The sequence below is a fragment of the Lissotriton helveticus genome, chromosome 4_1, assembly GCF_964261635.1.
Source record: "Lissotriton helveticus chromosome 4_1, aLisHel1.1, whole genome shotgun sequence".
NCBI lineage: Eukaryota > Metazoa > Chordata > Amphibia > Caudata > Salamandridae > Lissotriton > Lissotriton helveticus.
Window position 1 is genome coordinate 745,417,754 of NC_136063.1, and position 15,412 is coordinate 745,433,165.

The window sequence follows — 15,412 nt, forward strand, 5'->3', positions numbered from 1 at the left end:
ATTCAGTTCTGTACCTGGAATCTAGGATGGATGAGGGATGGTATCTCTCGTCTCTGGTCTCGATATTCCAGGCTGCCTGCGAGGGCTACCCGGAAGCGCCGGAGCTGGATTTCTCGGCAGGAGAAAGCAGCGTCTCGTTCTCAGCGCGTCAGGAAAGGCGGGGCTGCGCCAGCGGGGTCTGCTCTGCTCTGGGCTTCGGCAAGTCTGGCTGCTCCGATCTCGTCACCACCGCGAGTGTTTGCATAGGGCAATATCGGTAATATTTATACCTTTAAGGTGCCGAGATTGACGTAAGGATGGACATAGATACGTCAATAAGGATGTCATACGACCAGGTCGTTAGCACATTCTTTTGCTGAAGTTCTCGGTAAAATCAAAACAATGGCCGCAGGGTTTTTCCCAGGTTGTCATAGGTTTGATTTGTTTTGAGAACTCCGTATGCCTTATCAGGGGCTGGAGGAATATCGCTTGTCTAATTAGATGGCAAGCGTTATGACCTAATCAGATAACACGCTCCTGTGCCGTAGTGTGGCTTTATCAGATAACGGTTCCTGCATCATGGGGGTTTTCTGCCTCATGGGATGGCTGCTAGTTAACTTGTTAGTTTGTTAACCAGAATAGGGTCAGGAATAGGGGGATCGATACAGAACCTATAGGAATACATCACAAAAGGACTGTCAGTCGTCTGGACTGCTTCTCCTCCACTGTGCTGAGCTGCTGCCTTCCTTGCCTGGTAGTGAGAAAGACTGGACCTGCAGCTCTCCAGTCCAGACAAAAAGTGACTCCAAGGGCTTGCTGGCCTGCCTCCTGTTTTCTGAAATATCAGAGACACAAAAGACTTTCAACTCACGTGCTACAGCACCTGGACTCTGCCATCTGTGATTCAACCCTGCCAAGTGGTGCCACCCCTGCCCTGGCCCCTTGGAAGTGTGCCTAAGGTGCTCTGTCTTCTTTGGTCCTTCTCGGAACCGATACCGGACCACGTATTAGCCTTGCAAAGCAATGCCACGCAGACTGCACACCAGAATTTAAGAGACTGTATTCAGCAGGAGCAGGTGCACCCCTGTAGCCGACCTGAGCTCCATTGCAGTTGGCCTGAACTTGTGACTTTGTCCTGATTATGTGTGACCAGATAATCGCAGGTGGCGCTTTGCACTTTTTTTCACTATTTTGACCAACATCTTTCAAATTGCTTATCTCAGGATCTACTTCTTGGATTTTTGTTGGTTTTATCTTGGTCTATTTGTTAAACTAAGTTCTATTTTTCTGACCACGTGTGGTATCTTTTGTGTGGTGTTTTCACTGTTTTAAGTGTTGCACAAATACTTTACTCATTGCCTCTTACCTTAAGCCTGACTGCTTTGTGCCAAACTACCAGAGGGTGAGAACAGGTTCGATTTGTGTGTGTGTCTGACTAACCCTGACTAAGATTGTGGTTCCTGATTGTACAAGGAACATACCTCTGTCAATCAGCAACCCAATTTCTAACAAAAGTCATTTATACTAAAGCCTGACTTAGAGTTTGGCTGATGTCGACAAGCAGAAGCCTCTATATGTTAAAACCTAAATCGGCGTTAATCTTTTAAAATGCATCCATATTCTGAATCCTACCATGTTTTGATAGAAAGAGTAATCTACTAATTTCTGGGTGGAGTTAGAGCAGCTGACAGACATTGAGGACTGTTTTCCCCAGTGATCGCTCACATTCCCGGCCGCATATAGAATTAAGAGATGGCAGTTCACCTGTAGTGTAGTTCCTATTATCCCAATAGGCTCTGCGCATTGGAATAATATCTTCAATAGTATAGACCTAGGGCAGAGGTTAACTAGGTCTTCTACCGACGATATTAGACTTAAAGTTTTGTGTTTGCCAGCTAGCTCAGAGTTCACTAGAAACTTTCTCGAATAGGCAAGGAGGAGTTGAACCTCCCTGGATAGACAAGAAGGGATTTAGTTTCTGACAACCATAGAACATGACAACTTTGCTCTCCCCTAATCAAGAGTGTATCTCGAGAGTCGTGTGAAAACAAAAGGCAATTTATTTTACTCAGTCAGTACGTGCATTCTTAGTCTCATCAGATTGTAGAGAAAAGGAAGAGACGGGCGTGTTCAATAAAAGATGTTATTTATTGATCAGTCTCTTTTCTCATACAAGAGAAATGAATCGATATTATTGCAATACTTATGGTTAAGTAAAGGGCATACATTAAAAGCAGAAGTATAAAATAATACTGTAAAAACATTGATATGGTTTCTAAGCCATATGAAGGTTTAAAATGAATAAGATATATTACATACACATATACATTTGACTAATCGTACTCAACTGGTGTTTCTAACTACGCCTACCCCGTGTACCTGACCTAAGTCTAATGCGTGGGCGGGAATAGAAAGTTACAGTTTTAAGTTAAGTTTGTTTTGCCAAGTGACTGACTAAAGAATTCTCTGTGAGGGGTTATTCAGTTCTGTACCTGGAATCTAGGATGGATGAGGGATGGTATCTCTCGTCTCTGGTCTCGATATTCCAGGCTGCCTGCGAGGGCTACCCGGAAGCGCCGGAGCTGGATTTCTCGGCAGGAGAAAGCAGCGTCTCGTTCTCAGCGCATCAGGAAAGGCGGGGCTGCGCCAGCGGGGTCTGCTCTGCTCTGGGCTTCGGCAAGTCTGGCTGCTCCGATCTCGTCACCACCGCGAGTGTTTGCATAGGGCAATATCGGTAATATTTATACCTTTAAGGTGCCGAGATTGACGTAAGGATGGACATAGATACGTCAATAAGGATGTCATACGACCAGGTCGTTAGCACATTCTTTTGCTGAAGTTCTCGGTAAAATCAAAACAATGGCCGCAGGGTTTTTCCCAGGTTGTCATAGGTTTGATTTGTTTTGAGAACTCCGTATGCCTTATCAGGGGCTGGAGGAATATCGCTTGTCTAATTAGATGGCAAGCGTTATGACCTAATCAGATAACACGCTCCTGTGCCGTAGTGTGGCTTTATCAGATAACGGTTCCTGCATCATGGGGGTTTTCTGCCTCATGGGATGGCTGCTAGTTAACTTGTTAGTTTGTTAACCAGAATAGGGTCAGGAATAGGGGGATCGATACAGAACCTATAGGAATACATCACAAAAGGACTGTCAGTCTTCTGGACTGCTTCTCCTCCACTGTGCTGAGCTGCTGCCTTCCTTGCCTGGTAGTGAGAAAGACTGGACCTGCAGCTCTCCAGTCCAGACAAAAAGTGACTCCAAGGGCTTGCTGGCCTGCCTCCTGTTTTCTGAAATATCAGAGACACAAAAGACTTTCAACTCACGTGCTACAGCACCTGGACTATGCCATCTGTGATTCAACCCTGCCAAGTGGTGCCACCCCTGCCCTGGCCCCTTGGAAGTGTGCCTAAGGTGCTCTGTCTTCTTTGGTCCTTCTCGGAACCGATACCGGACCACGTATTAGCCTTGCAAAGCAATGCCACGCAGACTGCACACCAGAATTTAAGAGACTGTATTCAGCAGGAGCAGGTGCACCCCTGTAGCCGACCTGAGCTCCATTGCAGTTGGCCTGAACTTGTGACTTTGTCCTGATTATGTGTGACCAGATAATCGCAGGTGGCGCTTTGCACTTTTTTTCACTATTTTGACCAACATCTTTCAAATTGCTTATCTCAGGATCTACTTCTTGGATTTTTGTTGGTTTTATCTTGGTCTATTTGGTAAACTAAGTTCTATTTTTCTGACCACGTTTGGTATCTTTTGTGTGGTGTTTTCACTGTTTTAAGTGTTGCACAAATACTTTACTCATTGCCTCTTACCTTAAGCCTGACTGCTTTGTGCCAAACTACCAGAGGGTGAGAACAGGTTCGATTTGTGTGTGTGTCTGACTAACCCTGACTAAGATTGTGGTTCCTGATTGTACAAAGAACATACCTCTGTCAATCAGCAATCCAATTTCTAACAAAAGTCATTTATACTAAAGCCTGACTTAGAGTTTGGCTGATGTCGACAAGCAGAAGCCTCTATATGTTAAAACCTAAATCGGCGTTAATCTTTTAAAATGCATCCATATTCTGAATCCTACCATGTTTTGATAGAAAGAGTAATCTACTAATTTCTGGGTGGAGTTAGAGCAGCTGACAGACATTGAGGACTGTTTTCCCCAGTGATCGCTCACATTCCCGGCCGCATATAGAATTAAGAGATGGCAGTTCACCTGTAGTGTAGTTCCTATTATCCCAATAGGCTCTGCGCATTGGAATAATATCTTCAATAGTATAGACCTAGGGCAGAGGTTAACTAGGTCTTCTACCGACGATATTAGACTTAAAGTTTTGTGTTTGCCAGCTAGCTCAGAGTTCACTAGAAACTTTCTCGAATAGGCAAGGAGGATTTTAACCTCCCTGGATAGACAAGAAGGGATTTAGTTTCTGACAACCATAGAACATGACAACTTTGCTCTCCCCTAATCAAGAGTGTATCTCTAGAGTCGTGTGAAAACAAAAGACAACTTATTTTACTCAGTCAGTTCAGTGCATTCTTAGTTTCACCAGATTGTAGAGAAAAGGAAGAGACGGGCGTGTTCAATAAAAGATGTTATTTATTGATCAGTCTCCTTTCTCATACAAGAGAAATGAATCGCTATTATTGTAATACTTATAGTTAAGTAAAGTGCATACAGTAAAGACAGAATTATAAAATAATACTGTAAAAGCATTGATATGGTTTCTGAGCCATATGATACTTTAAAATGGATAAAATAGATACATACATATATACATTTGACTAATCATACTCAACTGGTGCTTCTAACCACCCCTACCCCAGTGTACCTGACCTAAGCCTAATACGTGGGCGGGAGTAGATAAGTAGCAGTTTAAGTTAAGTTTGTTTTGCCAAGGGACTGACTCGAGAATTCTCTGCAAGGGGTTATTCAGTTCTGTACCTGAGATCTAGAATGGTGGAGGGCTGGTATCTCTTATCCCAGGTCTTGATATTCCAGCTGCCTGCGAGGGCTGCTTGGAAGCGCCGGAGCTGGATTTCTCAGAAGGAGAAAGGCAGCGTCTCGTTCTCAGCGCGTCAGGAAGGTGGGGCAGCGCCTGTGGGCTTCGCTCTCTGCTGGGCTCCTCGGCACGTCTCGCTGCTCCAATCTCGTCACCACCGCATGTGTTTGCTTAAGGCAATGTCGGTAATATTTATACCTGAAAGATGCCGAGATTGACGTAAGGATGGACATATATACGTCAATAAGGATGTCATATGAACGGGCTCGTTCGCACATTCTTTTGCTGAAGTTCTCGGTGAAATCAAAACAATGGCTATGGGAATTTCCCAGGTCGCTGTAGGTTTGATTTGTTTTGAGAACTCCGTATGCCTTATCAGGGGCTGGAGGAATATCGCTTGTCTAATTAGATGGCATGCGTTATGACCTAATCAGATAACGCGCTTCTGTGCCGTGGTGTGGCTTAATCAGATAACGGTTTTTGCACCGTTGGATGGCTGCTAGTTAATTATTAACCAAACCAGGGTCAGGAATAGGGGAATCGATACAGTACCTATAGGAATACATCACACCCACTCCACGTAGACTATGTCCATATTTACAAATCTAGGCATAGTGAAACCAGTAGCGTTTGTGTATACCGTACCACCCCAAAATACATTCATATGTATCCTGAAAAATTGGAACTACGAAATATACGAAACACAATCACATGTACTATCACATGTACCATATGTACAAGCAGTCTAATAATGCTACACATATAACGCATATTTTAAATTTATCATGAAAAAATGCGAAAAATACACATGAAATGGCTCTTAATACAGAAAAAAAGGTGCGAGACCATTTCATCACAATCATAAAGTTTTGTATGAGAGCGCTAGAGGATAGCTAATGTCTCGTGACTACCTAAAATAGAAATTCAGTTCTCTAAGAATAATGTCTACTTTAAGCAGAAGATAAGTGTCCCAAAAAATCGTAAATATTTTGGAATTGGGGAAAAAGGTTCTTGCAGTCTGAACAAACTGATGAGAAAATGTTTGATATCGCTTTTTTTTTTTTTAAAGTTGAAGGCCAAATTCAGGATGTAGGGAACTCCGAGTGCTAGTCTGCTCAAAGTTATTCCTGCTGCTCTGGTGAAAACATCATATCATTTAGACTGTTGAAAAAACTGTCAACAGCTTCTTGCGTAAGTTCCACTAATTCGGAAAAAGTCGTTACCATGCATTCATGAGCCTGAGCATGATTGCCTCCATTGATGTTTTGATCAGCATAGCTGACTGAAGGTCGTACCTGATCGATGCTGCTTTCATCTTGTACTTCACTACCCCTCAATCGTAGTGGTGAAGTCTCCCCGAATGCCGTCATCAGGATTGTTAGCCGCTGGGGACAGCACAATGCATGAGCCGTTACCGGACCCAACAAGGTATCTGCGTCCATTGGCACATCCGATTGTAGTGCCAGACAGGTGTCCAACACGCATTCTTCGCCGCATAGCAAGCACCTTAATACAGGCATAACACAACTTTGCCACATTGGTCTAAATGAAAGAGACCAATTCATGTTCAGGTCTCTAAGCCGGGATAGTCCAAGGAGTTTAGTTACCCGGTCCCGGTAGCCAATGGCTAGGATCATTTCTTCCCTTGTCGCAGGTGTTTTGTCTGTGACATGGTTTGCCATAGCGAAATAACGATCAAAAATAGAATACCCGCTACTAGTCCCAAAAGGAGTGGAAGTCCGCCAAAAATGGAATGGACAAAGTCTGGAAAAATACCCAGGATGGCTTTGAATGGAGTTAAAGCACCCGAAAACACTGCTTTAAATACACTGGAGACACCAGTGGTATCAGAAATATTTAAGATTTCGTTCAGTATTTCTGCGAAATGTATGGGGGAATTAGTTGATAATAATGAATGAATCTCTTCTGTTGTCCTTGCAACTTGGAGATCATACGTTTCTTTTGATGACGTGAGCCTGGTCGGCGTCTGTAGGAGCACAGTCTTCATTCTGCTTAAAGTATCTATTCGAATAGAAGCAATTTTCAAATCGGGCCATAACCTTGCCTCCCTGTCTGGAGAATCGTTCGGGAACAATACTCGTTCACAGCACATGACCTTCCTAATCACGGTTATGAGATACGGTTTTCCGGGCAGCAAACTACAACATCTGCGATCTACTATTAGAATGTAACTCCCGTTCGAGAGTCTCCTAAAGAATGGTTCTATTTGTGTTGCAGGTGTGCCTAGCTGGTAACATGAAAGGTTATTCGAAGTCCCTTCACAGGCTCCATGCAAGCTAATACCCTGACACAGAAGTGTACCGCTTAGTGATTTTGCACAATTATTGCCACTGAGAAACACTTTCTGGCCTTTATTACTGACACATTCGTGTGTATAGGGCAAGTTCCATATTGACTTAATGTATCCTTTACCCAACCTTTCATACTGGCCTGCCTGTATATATTTTTGGCAGAATTGAAACTGGAAAGTAGTTATCTGAATATTTATTATTCCATGTATTATCCATTCAATGACAGGTCGTTCTGACATTGTCAATGGTAATCTCTCAAGTCTTTCAATGCTCAGAATTGTATAGTCAGCACCCTTCTGTGCCAAACTGATTTGTTTATCAGTAAGGTTAAAGATATTAAATAATGACGTTGTGTTGATTAAACGCCAAGGCACATAGCCAGAACGCAGATTTTGTAACGTCCAGCCAAGCTGTACAATAGAACGCAATTGGGACTGACCGTGTTGTAACATCAGTAAGTCTTGCAATATTATATCGATTGCTGAAGACACAATGCTGTCCAGAGAATATATTCTGGAGGACAGAGTCATTAACCCATTGTCCACCACAGAAAGTGATTTTTCCAAATTAATACGGTCAATTTCCCGTATTTTTTCTGCTGTCTCAATTTGAGTTACTTTCCAAACTTTGTTATAAGCTGCATATATAGAGGCCGCTATGAAACGTTTTTGACGCTGTTTGCGTGGTCCCAATATGAAATCACGCAAGTCAGCACCTTCTGTAAGTAAAGTTAGGTGTTGCTTAATTTCAGCCAGTGTGGACGTTTGTAGCCATTGAAGGCAGAGCTTGCCCACGCTGTAGGTGGTTACTATCCCTGGATGTTGTCTTTGGGAATATCTAGGGTCTGGCCTAGTCAATGTGAACCCCTGTATTTTGTTCAGGAATCTGTCTTGACAGTTATTCGTATCTATGGGCCAGATCAACCATTTTTTCCATTCAGGATGTGTTCTGTTTTGGTTTAATATATGGTTTACCTCTATCTCATCATCTATAGAGATATTACTGTTCACTGTTGGCTTTGGAATAGACGGTTTGTTCAAATCTTTGATTTTGGCTAAGCCAAGACAGGTAGTTTGTTGAATAGTGTCATTCAAGAATATAATTTGTTCTGGGATCATGCAGGCTCTAAACAATGATTCTATACCTTGTACTTGCCAATCTCTTGTACCCCAAACAGTTTTTGTTTCAATATTATTGTTCCAGAAATCAAACCCCAATGTATTCATTTGTTCAAAGAATGAATCGGAATATATCAATTTTGTGTTTGTAAGCATGGTCTTCATACCTGTCTTATTTGACAATTTGAAATAAAATGTTTCTGCATTACTTGTGTTAAACCCTGAAAAGTATGAATATTTATCATAAAATGTTTTCGAGCTAACTTTTGGAGGAGTAGCACAATGTTCCCATTGGTTATAATTTAAAACATTTCTAGGTTGTGCAGATTTATGTAGATAATGGTTACCATAGTGGTTGTAGCAGAACATCTGATCATAATTAGACGAACCCTGCAAATAATCATGTTCTGTGAATTTAGCAGACATCACAAGATCAGACATCATATCATTAATACTTTCAAAGTCCCAATCATCAGCAAATGTGCTTGGTTTTACAAAGTCACTCAATGAGATCTTGAATTGGTGTGGATACTTCAGGATTTCAACTGGACCATAGATTTCATAATCAGTTTTGTCCCATGCTACACCGCCTGGTACAGGATTGGTTGTGAAGTTCACTGAAGAAAGTTCTCTTTTCTCGATGTGTGAAGATGTGTGTGGTTTAAGGACCAAGTTGATTTTCTGGCTTGCTGTGTCCATTTTAGCATATTTTCCTTCAATGAAATGTCCCAAGCATAGTACCATGATGAGCCAAAGAATGAGGATAAATGCACCTAAGGCCACCCACAATTCAATCCATGGAGAAATCAGATAGGTTTCTTTCAGCTGTTGAAGAAGTTCCTTAGCTTTATCTTTAAAAGTTTTTGTTGATGGCTGTTTCTTTGCTTCACTCAGGTCTTCAGATGAATCATCGAAGTTGATGAAGTAGCCGGATGCTGTTCTGTCAATTGTTCCAATTGCTTTTGGATTTTGCTCTGTTTCATTAGCAAAGTCTGCAGTTACATCATCATAGGTTGTTGTTTCTTGATGAAAAGCTTTGATTTGGGTTTTAAGAGGTTCAAGTTCCATTGCTTTGTTGCATAGTCCTTGTTGATTCACTGTAGATTTTCCAAATGTGATCAGTCTTCCAGTTTGAGCCTCTGTATTCGTAGCAAACATTGGTGTTCTGCTACTTCTTGGGAGTCCACTTGGCCTACTATTTGTTATCGGCCACATGATTGTGGTTTAACCAGGTCGATGGATATGACTCGGTTCTCCTTTTTACCAGCAAGGGGCGGTAGTACTACTGATCTTGTCCCGTTGACAGACAAGACAGGAACTGCTTTTCTGTAAGAAGGCCCAAATTCCTTCTTTACCGCGATCTTTTCTCTGACTAGATCCCCGACTTTTGGAATCCAGACAGGCCTTGCTGGGACAGGTGGTTTCTCTTCAGTGGTTGTTGGCTGTTGTTTCAACTTTATGTTGCTCAGGTCTTTTCTTGTTTCATTTAAGTCCTGCAAAATAGCCAAACGATCTTTGATATCAAAGCTTTTGTCTTTAACCACTGAAGTCTGACTATCAAGATCTTGGATCATCATTCTAGTCCCGAACAATAGTTCGTACGGACTGAACCCTTTCAGAGAATTCCTTGGCAGGTTATTTAGACTACGTTGGACACTTATTAAATGTTTGACCCACCCAGCTCCCGAACCTAATACCTTTTCCGTTATAGATTGCTTTATGTCTTGGTTTTTTCTTTACACCATCCCGTATCCCTCAGGAAGGAAGTGAGAAGAGTCCCGCTATGCAATGCTCATTTGGCCATGCTTCCCCACAAGCTTGAGGGCTTAAGGGAATACATTAGTCAAAACGTAGCATGCTCCTAGCGTATATGCCATTATAGACTTGCAAATCTTTTTGTAACAGTCCAGACGTCAGCCGAGCGCTGGGGTCTACATTATAAGTGAAAATTAGTCTTTTTATGTTAATATGACGCTTTTTCATGATGGGTACTTTCTTATTGTTGTTGTTTATCTGGAGCGAAATGCCATGGCAATAGTCCTCCTCGCTCGCCACTGCGATCTCTGTTACAGTCTGGGAAGTTTTTTACAAAAATGTGATGATGCAGGCTCATGCCTGGCCACCAGTACACTGATTGTAATTCTCCCAGAGAATCTTTTTGCTTAAGGTGTCTGAGACCCTCACCCATATGTGCGTCTGCTATTAACAAGCCTCTCCTGTCCGTGTTTGGAATTACTCTATCCCCCACTCCAGGGATTCGAGCAAAGGGACTGAGTTTGCATCGATTATGTATGTATAATTGAGTGGATAATTGATCGGTAGCGCTGAGCAGTCGCCTTTTGATGATGTTTTCACCGCCAGCACAGTTTCACCGTCAATGTGTTTTACTGCATGCTTTTTTGTAGCTACGGAAGCCGATTTACTTGCTACCGCTGTGGCTGTCTCAGCCAATGAATTCCCTGCAACGTGAACGCCATCACGCTGATGACTCAGTGAATGTATCACGTGAGTTTTTGGTAGTTCTTTCTGTAAAAGAACTACTTGTTCCCAGAGCACTTTTTGCTTTATTGTTGCACCTGTGTCATCTTTGTAACCGTTTTTAATCCATTTCTGTAAGTCGTTATTGTATGATTTGACGCAGTAATACGAATCGCACACTATAAGTGTCGGGAATTCGCGATCGGCATTATCTAGCGCCATTTTCAACGCTATTATTTCAGTCTGTTGTTCTGAATTATTTTCCACTGAGTGTGTTTTTGTAAGTAGAGGTCTTAATTTACCTCCGCGCCACACTTCTTTTACAATTTCGCACGTGGCGTTGTAAGCCAGCTCTCCCCAAACTGAGGGTTGAGCATGTCCGTCTGTATATATTACACAGGCGTATTGTCGTAAAGGCAGAATGTCGATTGGCAGAGGGTATTCTCTCTCATATTTTAGAAATTTTAATTCTTTCATTTCCGGGTCAAAATAGTATTTTACTTTGTCTGTAGCAACATAATTTACCCATTGTACCCATTCTGGATTTAGTGCAGTTGTCGGTAAATTACATGGTGTTGTTAATGCCTCAAAAGCTGATTCTGCTGTTCTGACTGTAACCTGTCTACCGTCTGCTTGGCATTTTTCCTTTGCTACAGCTGTTTGAACCGCATGAACAATGCTTTCCTTAATGCTGAACCTTTTTTAAGCTTCTGTGTACAAATGTGATTTGTATGCTATTGGTACCTTCTCTCCCTCATTAGAGGTCAGGTATGTGAATCCGCATCTTCCTGGGATGACTCGAATCACAAGGTTGCGTGTATTGTCACGTGTTTGTAATTTTGTTTTAACTAACATATCTGTTTGTAAAGATCTCAAAATTTCTGTGTGTTCTTGAGTCCAATTGATTCTTTTAAAATCTGGTTTTATAAGATCATAGAGAGGTTTAATTCTCTCTGCATAATTTATAATGTAAGTTCTTCCGAAATTTAGGAAGCCTAGAATTGATTGTAAGTTTTTCAGTGTTCTAGGTGCTTGGATTACAGCACATTTCTCTAGGAAATTGTCAGCCAGGCTTTTGCCTTCACTTGATAGTTCATATCCTAAAAACAGGACTGTTAGATGGGCAATCCTTGACTTTTTAAAGTTGAATTTGTAACCCTCTGTTGCGAACCCAAGTATTATGGTGTTCACTCTTTTCAAGTGAGTATCCAAGTCATCATCTGTTAGATAGATGTCGTCGACATAAGATAATGCCTCGTCATCATATGTTTGTAGTAATTCTGTTACTCTCGCTGAGAATAATCCTGGACTGTTCTTGAACCCCTGGGGCAAACAACAGAATTTTTTTGCGTGCCATTTATTGAGAACGCCGTCAAATATCTGCTCTCTGGTGCTATATTTTGACAAAAGAATCCATTAGAAATGTCTAATGTGGTTTTGTATTTTTTGCGCACTATGTTATTCATTAGTGCAGCACTATGCGAGTTTTGTACTGCAAATGTTTTGCAACATGAGTTAAGGTGTCTGTAGTCCAAAACAAGACGATATGAATTGTCTGGCTTGGAGACAGGAAACAAAGGGTTTTTCATTTGTGAGGTGCAAGTTTCAATCACCCCCTGGTATTCAAGTTGATCTAGGATCTCTTTTACCTGTTTTTTAGCTTCTTGCTTAACCGGGTACTGCCTCTGTGCAGTAGGTTGTGATTTTAGCTGGATTTTGTGAGGAGGAGAGTCCTCATCCCATCCCACATGATTTTTATATAAGGCTGGGGCTTGAGCTACTGCCCACTTTCTTGCAAGTGTATATTTTTTATGAATTGGAATATGGTTTGAGAAGGCAGGCATAATTATTTCTTCGCCATGTGGGCACTCCCTGACAAACTCTGGAGGCCAGTCTCGTTCAGCTAGAAGGATGTCATAGCCCTTGGAGAGATTATCCCAAAATAGACCCCTTATTTTTCTAGTCTTATCCCCCTCTATACGCAATGTTATTTCATATATTTTATGAGGTTTGCTAACTCTGGTATCTGCAGTTTCCACCTGAATGTATTCATTCGTGTCCACTGTCTCCAGATGATTCATAAGGACTTTGCGAGCTATGCTCACTTCTGCTGCGCTGTCTAGCATTGTCTGAGCCCATTCTCCGTTTTTCAGCTGTGTCCTCAGTATTCTCGGCATTGTTAATTACTTTAATACTGGCTACCTTCTTTTTTGGAAATTGTAATTTTTTATTCAGATGAGCAGGTTCTTTGTCTTTGGACTTGACATGCTCTTCCCTGTGTTCTGATCGTCCTCTTCTTTCCGATTTCTGCGAGGAAGTCTGAAAAGATTGAGAAGGACGTGTATCAATATCTTGATATCTATCAGGTTTTTTTATATTATCCCTATTTCTAAGGTTGTATTTTTTCACAGAGGGCTCCCTTTTAGGAGACTTGCGTCCTTGGTCAGGAGATCTTTCTCTCCGCCGAGGAGACCTTCCTCTGGACTGGAATCTTTTTTCTTTAGGATTGGATTGTTTATTTTCATCCCAGCTCTTTTTTTGAGTGTTTGAATTATTTTTAATAAATACCTTTTCAGGACTTTCAACTAGTTGGGGTTTCACTGGTATTCCACCCAAACTATCTCTTCCTAGTTCTTCATAGGATTTTTCTATGATTCTGGCAATTTCAGATGGTTGGTCTGCTATATTTGTCTCTTTTAACCTCTGGCGAATCGCCACATTTGCTGCTTCTCCCTTTATGTTGGCTAATAATATTGCAGAGACCTGCTTGAAGTCTTTCAGTAATTTCATACCGAGAGTTAAAGCGGGTTCTGGACCGTATTCATCTTGAATCTGTTTTAGCACATCTGGTATTACTGACATGGATGGTACACCATGTGTTTTTGTGTAAATGGAAGCAAAGACTGTTCCCCAAGTGTCACAGTCCTCCACATGTGGTGCGATTCCCATTGGAAGACAGATAGTCAGAATCCTATGTTTCTCAACAGGGGTGGTATCTGGAAACACCGCCTCTATTTGAGTGATTTTTTGTGCTAGCCAGAAAGGAATTTGTTCCCGTTTTGCGGGTACTTTACCTAGACAGGACTTTATGTTCTGAGGTGTAATTTTATTTGTGTTCCCCTGATGACTGGTCAGCTGTGGAATTTTGATCGCTGGTTGGATTGTTGAAGTCCGCATTACATATTGGACTAATTGTCTATGTATTTTTATTAATTGTTTTAGCTGTGCTAAAAGCTCTGGTGCAGGCATTTCTTCAATGTCTGGATGTGGTGTGTATCCGGCTAGGACCGGCCACGTTGCTCCTGGTCTACCTAGTGGACCGAGCCTGGTGATGTGATTATTATGTTTTAGGGCGCCATTAAACAAGAGCAGGTGCTCTTGGAATTTGAGTGGTATTTCCACCTCCTCGAAAGGAGTGTACTCATTAGGAGGTTCCTTTATTTTGTAATAGTGGAAGTCCTTTGTTACAGCGTTTGCTGCTGGAAAGTTTATCCATGAATAGAATACCTCTGCCTGCCGACATTCGTGTGCCTCAATTACGAATATGACTGTACCACCTCTTGGTGTCAGTCAATTTTCTATAAGTTTTAGGGTTATAGATTTCCTTATGTTGACCGGGATCAGTATTATATCCGGGTAATTTTGCAGCAGAGTATTGTCTGCTACTAGGAGTTCAGCTGCTATTCTAACTGTCTCCCTTTCTTCTTCACTTTCTGTCATTTTACTGACAGGAAGGTTATTCTGTTTGTTTGCAGATCATGTTTCTATGGAAACAAAGATTAGATGCACAATATTTTGGAACAGTGTATCCTTCAACGTTGAATAAGCCAAGAACCATACATAGGAGTCTCCTCCTGCGAGGTTTGGCGGATATGACCTTTCACCCACTCCAGACGTCTTTGGAGTATTATGGGAAAAAAGGGGTTCTGTGTGAAAAAGCACGACTGAGTTACTCTAATGTCTTGCGTTAGTTTTATCGCCTATCCAAACGTTGGGCGCCATGTAGTGTAGTTCCTATTATCCCAATAGGCTCTGCACATTGGAATAATATCTTCAATAGTATAGACCTAGGGCAGAGGTTAACTAGGTCTTCTACCGACGATATTAGACTTAAAGTTTTGTGTTTGCCAGCTAGCTCAGAGTTCACTAGAAACTTTCTCGAATAGGCAAGGAGGATTTTAACCTCCCTGGATAGACAAGAAGGGATTTAGTTTCTGACAACCATAGAACATGACAACTTTGCTCTCCCCTAATCAAGAGTGTATCTCTAGAGTCATGTGAAAACAAAAGTCAACTTATTTTACTCCGTCAGTTCAGTGCATTCTTAGTTTCACCAGATTGTAGAGAAAAGGAAGAGACGGGCGTGTTCAATAAAAGATGTTATTTATAGATCAGTCTCCTTTCTCATACAAGAGAAATGAATCGCTATTATTGTAATACTTATAGTTAAGTAAATTGCATACAGTAAAGACAGAATTATAAAATAATACTGTAAAAGCATTGATATGGTTTCTGAG